Source organism: Notechis scutatus, chromosome 6 (assembly GCF_049901735.1).
Source record: "Notechis scutatus isolate UNSWTSFEM ecotype Mainland chromosome 6, rNotScu1.2, whole genome shotgun sequence".
Taxonomy (NCBI): domain Eukaryota; kingdom Metazoa; phylum Chordata; class Lepidosauria; order Squamata; family Elapidae; genus Notechis; species Notechis scutatus.
In genome coordinates, this window is record NC_142014.1 from 4731857 (window position 1) to 4740076 (window position 8220).

Here is an 8220-nt window from a genome sequence, read left to right on the forward strand (position 1 = left end):
TGTTTGCCAACAAAGAAATAAATTCAAACCCGGGCTACTTGCATATTAGGTAGCTGTATTAACCTGTGCAAGTAGCCCGGGTTCGAATCCCAGAAGGGTATGGCTAGCTGATGAGAGCTAAGTAGCTTAAAATAGATCTATACTAGTCTCCCTTTATTGTTGATAAACATAAATTCAACACAAAAATAGTTTGTCACAAAAGCGACTGCCTACAAAGACTCCTGGATTGGGGCTGAAAGGCAAAAGCGGAGGCAGTATGCTCGTCCCATAATTGGATAGACCAGGTTGACCTAATAGACGGGTCTCACTGGAAAAAAAACATGAAATGGAGTTATGCTAGGCCATCCTCAACACAAGGCGTCAATTGTTCCTTTGGTGGTAATGTATTCCACAATTTGGAATCTAGAGAGGCTTGTTTGCTCAGGTAAGTAAGTAGTGGATTTTATTTTTTTCTCTGTAGGAAAAACTGTTTGAGTCTGGGTTATATTGCTCAGAATGTGTGTGTGTATGTATGTATGTATGTATGTATGTATGTATGTATATGTATATATGTGTATATGTATGTATGTATCTATGTATGTATGTATGTATGTATGGTATTCAGCTTTGTTCGGGTATTTTCCCACGTCATTGTAGTTGTGCTTTTAAAGTTGTAGCAACATTTCGGCAGAATCTCATCTGCCATCATCAGGCTTCTGTATTGCGTCCGTCTGTGAGTCAGGCCCCCACAGTTGTTTCAGTTTTAAATTTGGGGCAGCCTATTGCTGTGCCAGAATGGTTTTTTCTTCATCCTGATTGGTTGGGAATCTTGGTCTGTGTTTATTGGTCTTGGAGTTTGCTGTGTTCTGCTTGATTGGTGTTTCTAATATCTTCTGTCTGTTTTGTGGCTCTTTTTGTATCTTGATTGGCTGGCAACGTGGTGTTCCTTTATTGGAGGCCTTTTGTGCAGCTTGGCTCCGGGTAAATGGATGGCTATCATTTGTTAGGAAGCTAGGTTTCATCTGGGTGCCTGGTTGGGGTGTGTTTGAGCTGGAGGTATAGGGGGATTAGGCTGCTCCAAATTTAAAACTGAAACAACTGTGGGGGCCTGACTCACAGACGGACACAATACAGAAGCCTGTTGATGGCAGATGAGATTCTGCCGAAACGTTGCTACAACTTTAAAAGCACAACTACAATGACGTGGGAAAATACCCGAACAAAGCTGAATACCATACATGTAAGTACCTGCGAAAACTTAAGAAAACATACATACATACATACATATATATATATGTGTGTGTGTGTATGTGTGTGTGTGTGTGTGTGTGTGTGTGTGTGTATAAATCATACATTGCAATGTCCTACCTGTCAATGAATACTTCAGCTTCAACCATAACAACACAAGAGCACACAATAGATACAAACTCAAAGTTAACCGCACCAAACTTGATTGCAGGAAAAACGACTTCAGCAATAGAGTGGTCAATGTCTGGAATACTCTACCCGACTCTGTAGTTTCTTCCCCAAACCCCAAAAACTTTAACCTTAGACTGTCTACTATTGACCTCACCCCTTTCCTAAGAGGTCTGTAGGGGGCGTGCATAAGCGCACCAACGTGCCTACCGTCCTGTCCTATTGTTTCTCTTATTCTTCTTTTATTTTTCTTATATGTACCCATTTCATGTATTCACAACTATGTATACACTTATACTTATTATCTTGTAAACAATTGGCAAATCAAATCAATCAATCAATCAATAAATAAATAAATTATATATATATATATATATATATATATATATATATATATATATGTGTGTGTGTGTGTGTGTGGATCTTTGGTTATTCGGGTTCCCACAGTAAGATTGAAGTATCTAGGCACGCCAATGAAGTTCATTCATCATCTTCAGGCTTCTGTCTTCTGCTCTGTGCTTCTCAGAGTGAAGCACAGAGCAGAAGACAGAAGCCTGAAGATGATGAATGAGACTTCATCGAAACGTTGCCTAGATACTTCCAATCTTACGCGGAAGAATACCCGAATAACCAAAGATCCACATATAAATACCCGCAAGAACCTCAGAAAACAAATATATATATACATATACATATACATATACATACATACATACATACACCGTGTTTCTCCAACAATACGGCCTCCACCAATAGGAAGCCCCAGCATGATTTATTGGCATAAAATCAAATTAAGCCCCTCCCCCAAATTAAGGCCCTTTTTAAACATGGGGAATGGGGGAGGGGCTTCGTTAGGAAGTACTTTGTTGCATGCCTGGATATGGTGCTGCCTGCGTTGGTGGGGCACTTCATATCAGGAGACTCGGTGCTCGCGCTTTGCTCGGAAGAGCGAATTGGAACATTTTCGGCGCCGCCGCCCCTGCCCATCGCAGGTGGCGGCGGCGGCAGCAAGCGGCGGCGCTTCGCTGAGGGAAAAAGAAGACAGCGCAGCCGCCTTGCTTGCTTGCCCGCCCCAGCTGGCCTCAGGAGCGGCGGCGGTGGCGGCAGCAGGGGCGCACGCTCCTGCCGGCGAAGGGAGGAGAGGTGAGGAAAGAGAAAGGGAGCGCGGCAGCGGCGGCTGTCACAGTATCGTCTCATAGCGGGGCAAGGCTGGCAAGCTGAGGCAAGCCGCCCCAGAGAGCAGCTCGCTTTCCCGGCTTTGCCCAGCCAGCACGGCTCCGGCGCGGCCCTGGTGGGATGAGCGGAGGTTTTTAAAATAATTCGCTTTGCCTTCGAAGGCAAAGGGAAGGCAGCGACAGGAGTGCCTGAAGCCAGTGTCTCCTCAGGGCTCCGGGTTGTAGGGAGGAGCCCTGACTGGCCGCACGTGGCTGCGCCAAATGCTGCGGCGTTGCTCTAACGCCGCGGCAGCAAGGGAGAAGGAAAAGCAACGGTGGCGGAAGGTCTCCCGAAGCTGTCGGCCGCCCGCCCACCCGAGGATGCATGGGGGTAATTAAGTCACCCCGAAAAGACGGCCTAGCCGCTTTTTCGGGGTCAAAAAATAAGGCCCGGCCTTATGTGAGAAACACGGTATGTATGTGTATATACGGTGTACACACACACACACACACACACACACACACACACACACACACACACAATATATATATATATATATATATATATATATATATATATATATATATATATATATATATTTGTTTTCTTAAGTTTTCATGGGTACTTACATGTATGGTGTTCGGCTTGGTTCGGGTATTTTCCCACGTCATTGTAGTTCTTTTAAAGTTGTAGCAACGTTTCAGCAGAATCTCATCTGCCATCATCAGGCTTCTGTATTGTGTCCGTCTGTGGGTCAGACTTTTACAGTGGTTTCAGATTTAAATTTGGGGCAGCCTATTGCTGTGCCAGAATGGTTTTTTTCTTTATCCTGATTGGTTGGGAGTCTTGGTCTGTGTTTATTGGTCTCGGAGTTTGCTGTGTTCTGCTTGATGGGTGTCTCTGATATCTTCTGTCTGTTTTTTGGCTCTTTTTGTATCTTGATTGGCTGGCAGCATTGTGTTACTTTAATGGAGGCCTTTAGTGCAGCTTGGCTTCGGGTAAATGGACGGCTATCATTAGTTAGGAAGCTGGGTTTCATCTGGGTGCCTGGTTGGGGTGTGTTTGAGCTGGAGGTATCAGGGGGATCTGTTTGTGCCCAGGTGTTTGCCTGGCTTGTGGTGTGGAGATTTTTTTGTTTGTGAGTGCAGGCTTCCAAATGATTGACAGCCTGGTGGAATCATCTCTTCTGTTCATGCTTTCTGGTCTTTTTTCAATCTCTATGGCTTCTCTGATGACTCTGTGGCTAGGGTTTTCCATAGTGGCCAGGGTTTTGGTGCCATTGAAGTTGATGCTATGACCTGTAGCTTCCATGTGTTGGACTAGTGAGGAAGTGTGTTCCAGCTTTTTGACTGCATTTTTGTGTTCATCTTGGCGGGTACTTATTCTTCTATTGGTCTGTCCAATGTATGTGGCAGGACATGATGCACAGGGGACTTCATATATGCCTTGATTTTCCAGGTCAATTTTATCTTTGGGGTTTCTTAGGGTGGCTGCTATTTTTCTGTCTGTTTTGAAGGCAGTCTTGATGTGATGCCTGTGTAGTATCTTACTGATTTTGTCTGTAGTATCTCTTATGTAGGGCAGGACAGCTGTTCCATAGGTCTGTTCATCTTCTAGGTCTCCATTATGTCTCAGTGTGTTTTTGTGGATCAAGCCAGTGATTTTGCTTTTGTGGAAGCCGTTGGCTGTCAGTACTTTAGTCAGGGTGCATAGTTCAGTCTTTTTTTATTAATAAAAGTTTTATTTAAGTTTTCACAAAGCATACAAATACAAATAAAATATCTTTTTTTGAGAACAGCGTGGCCCCGGGTTATCACTTCTCCATACAGACATGAACTCAATACATATTTATCTTATACATTCTAATTCATATCTTATAACTATTTTCACATTTTTTTCAATAGTTTTTCCCTTTCCTTACTTTCTATAGCCTTATTTTAAATTATCTCATTCCTTTCTTAATTCAATTACATATATTTTTCTAATTTTTAAAATCTTTCTAATCAATGTTTTTATACTTTCATCTGTCCTGCTTCCAATTTCATATTATCTTTTCTCATAAAACAAATTTTCCCCTGTAATTACTAGACTGGAGTGTAACACCTTTGTATCTTTTTTCAAATCTTATTTAAAAATTTAAGTTACATCCTTACAGTTATAACATTCACTTTCTAACCTATTTTATAACACATACCTATTTTCAATCGAATTCTGCTTGGTACATTCCCTTAAAATACACACTAAATTCTTAAAAGAAAAAAAGTATATATGTATATATATCTATGTATATATGTATAACAATAGTAAATGCAATAATTATTCTATTCAAGTACAGCTCTGACATTAATATTTATCTGTAAATCTTTTACATTTCTATTTCTTTCAAACAAACATTACCTAGTAATATTAGTTGTCTTTCACTTTAATCATGTATATTTCATATTTTATTTATTACTGTCTTTAAATAAGAAACCAAACAATAGTTATTAACAGCAAACAATGAAGTTATTATTGTTATTCAAGTTCACCTTATCAACTGATAAAAATCTTCCATGTTTCTTTTCAGTTTTTTTTAATCGTTCTTTTTAAATCATTGAGAGCCTTATTCTCTTTACAAATATTCCACTACACATCAATAGAAATTTTTCTTTCACCTTAATCATCTAACATATTATATAACAATGCTATCCCATGCACCTTTGAAGAATCCTTTCAAGTTAAATTTTAACCATTGTCTCTGTGTCTTTTAAATAGGTTTATACCTTTAATTCTTGTACATTTTTCCTATATCTCTATGTCTTGTTTCTGTCTTTTGTAGCTTCTTTTCCTTTCCCTCTTCCCTCTCTTCTTCTCCCTCCCCTTTTTATTCCCTTTTCTATCTGATTTTCCCTTCTGTGATCCTCCCTTCTGCTTCTTCCTGATATTATGATTACTTCTCAAATTACTTTTTTTTGTTGTTGCTTCAGTTCTTAAATTTTTAACTCCCTTTCCCCCCTTTCCCTTTTTTACCCCGCTTAAAATTGCTTGGTAATTGAAGATGGCTTCTTCGTTGTCCCGCCCTTCTTGTTCTGCCAGCATTTCTTGTTGTTTTTCATAGTTCAAGATCTCCATTTCTAAAAATTGAAATAAGAAGCCAAAAGATCCTCTTCCGTCTCGTGCTTCTTCTTTTTGTTCTTTAAGTCTCATTTTTAACTCTTCAAGGAGTGATGCCATTTTAAAAAAATTTAAACAACCCCCAGTTGATTTTATTTTATTTCATTGGGATCCTCCATCCAAAGTTCCAGAAGTCATCCAATAATCCAGAACTATTTCTTGCTTCTTTTCTCACTTTCTCTTTCCAGGGGCTTTGTTCTCTTGTCACAAAGTTTCAGCTACAATGTATCTTTTGCAAGCCTTGTTAAAATTCCACTATCAATTTTTTTTAAGTTCCAGATGATCTCCTCCATTTTCCAGATTCCACCCTCTTTTTTCCTTTTTCCCTACGCTTTCTTTTTTTTTTAAAGAAAGTTTTTAAATTATCCAAGAATCTTTATCCCTTTGACACTTTATTTTCAGCTAGAAATAGCCTATTAATGTCAAAGTGGATTAGTATCAATTTCTTATTCAAATCTCTTCTTCTTAATGTTCCAAGTCAATTAAAACTGTCGATGTTAGAGGGAAAAAAGCCAATTCTGTTTCCTTTTCCTTTCTCTTTCGCAGCTTAAAATCTTTTTTAGGAATGATGTTAGTCCTTAAAATTCAGGTTCCAGGTACCTTAAATAGATGTTCTCCATTCAGCCCGGTCAGTCAAACTTTCTCCTTTAAACTTCCTTCTGCACAATCTTGTCCGGTCGGGTTCTTCTTTGAGGTGGCCATTTCTGTAACCGCCTTTGGGAAAGGGAGTAATGGCCAGCTGAGGAGGAGAGATGGTGCTCTCCTCAACCCCGCTGATGGCTCCCCCTTCTTCACCACCTCTACGGGGTGGCTTCAGCCCCGAATCCGGGCGGCTCGGGGCGCTCCAGCGGCAAGCACGGATCAAAACCGTGGACGACCATGATTTCGGTCTGTCACCGAAGAAGCCAAACCGGAAGTCCATAGTTCAGCCTTTATGTGTGTCTTGTCTGCCAGGCGTTTGGTTCTGGCAATTAGTGTTTTGGCCACGGAGTTTATCTGTGCTGGGTGGTGGTGGGATTGGGCGTTGAGGTAGCGGTTGGTGTGTTTTTTCTTCTGGTATATGGTGTGTCCTAGTGTGCCATCTGGTTTTTTGTAGATTAGTACATCTAGGAATGGTAGTTTGTTTGTTTCCGTTTCCATGGTGAATTTGATTTTGGGGTGTGTGCTGTTTAGGTGTGTTAGGAAATTGTTTAGGTTTTCTTTTCCATGGGGCCAAATAACAAATATGTCATCGATGTATCTTAACCATAGTTTGGGTTTGTGGGTGCCATTGGCTAGGGCTCTGGATTCGAATTCTTCCATGAACAGGTTTGCAATGACTGGTGACAGTGGTGATCCCATAGGGGCTCCTTCAATTTGCTTGTATCTTTGTCCTTTGTATATGAAATATGTGTTGGTTAAGCAGTGTTCTGTTAGTTCCATGAGGTGATTGGGTGGTTGGTATTTATTTTTGATGATTTCGAGAGTTTCTTTTATCGGGACTTGAGTGAATAGTGAAACCACATTGAAACTTACAAGCAGATCTTCTTGTTCCATGTGTAGATCTTTGATCATTTCCAAGAGGTGGTATGAGTTTTCTACACGTGAAGCTGCTGCTTTGGCATGGGGCTGTAGCTGCTTTGCTAGGTATTTGGCTAGGTTTTGTAGTGGTGCTCCTCTGGAGCTGACTATGGGTCTGAGAGGTATGCCTTCTTTGTGTATTTTTGGGAGGCCGTATAGTTGGGGCATCTGGAAGATTTTTCTCTTGGGATGATCGTCTGTTGGATCTCTTTGCTCATGTGGCTGGTTATAATTTTCTTCTTGGTTATTTTTTCCAAATATGTGTTTATGGGTTTGTATGTGGAGTCTTGGAGTAGGTCTGTCATTTTTGTTTCGTAGTCTTTTCTATCCATTACTACTGTGGCATTACCTTTATCTGCTGGAAGTATGATTATGCTGCTGTCGTTCCTTAAGGCAAAAATTATATAATATATATATTATAGTATAATATTATTATATATATAATATATTCATGCTTCTGAAAGCATGAATAGAAGAGATGACTCCACCAGACTTTCAATTATCTGGAAGCCTGCACTCAGAAACAAAAAAATCTCCACACCACAAGCCAAGCAAACACCTGGGCACAAATAGAACCCCTGATACCTCCAGCCCAAACACACCCCAACCAGCCACCCAGATGAAACCTAGCTTCCTAATAAACGATAGCCGGCCATTCCCCTGAAGCCAAGCCGCACTAAAAGCCCCCAATACACAAAACACAATGTTGCCAGCCAATCAAGACAAAAAAATGCTACAACCCAGGAGATTACAGCACAAGACCCAGGATGTCACAACAATAGAACTCAGAAGGTCATCACACAGCCCATTACCCAGGTCGTTACAACACAGGAGGCTGATAGACAGTCAGTACCTCAGCCACACAGATTCTTACAAAAAAGCCAATCAATCTGCAAACATCAACTCCATTAAACAATCAAGAAATAACAACAGCCAACCAGCCCGCTTACAACAGAG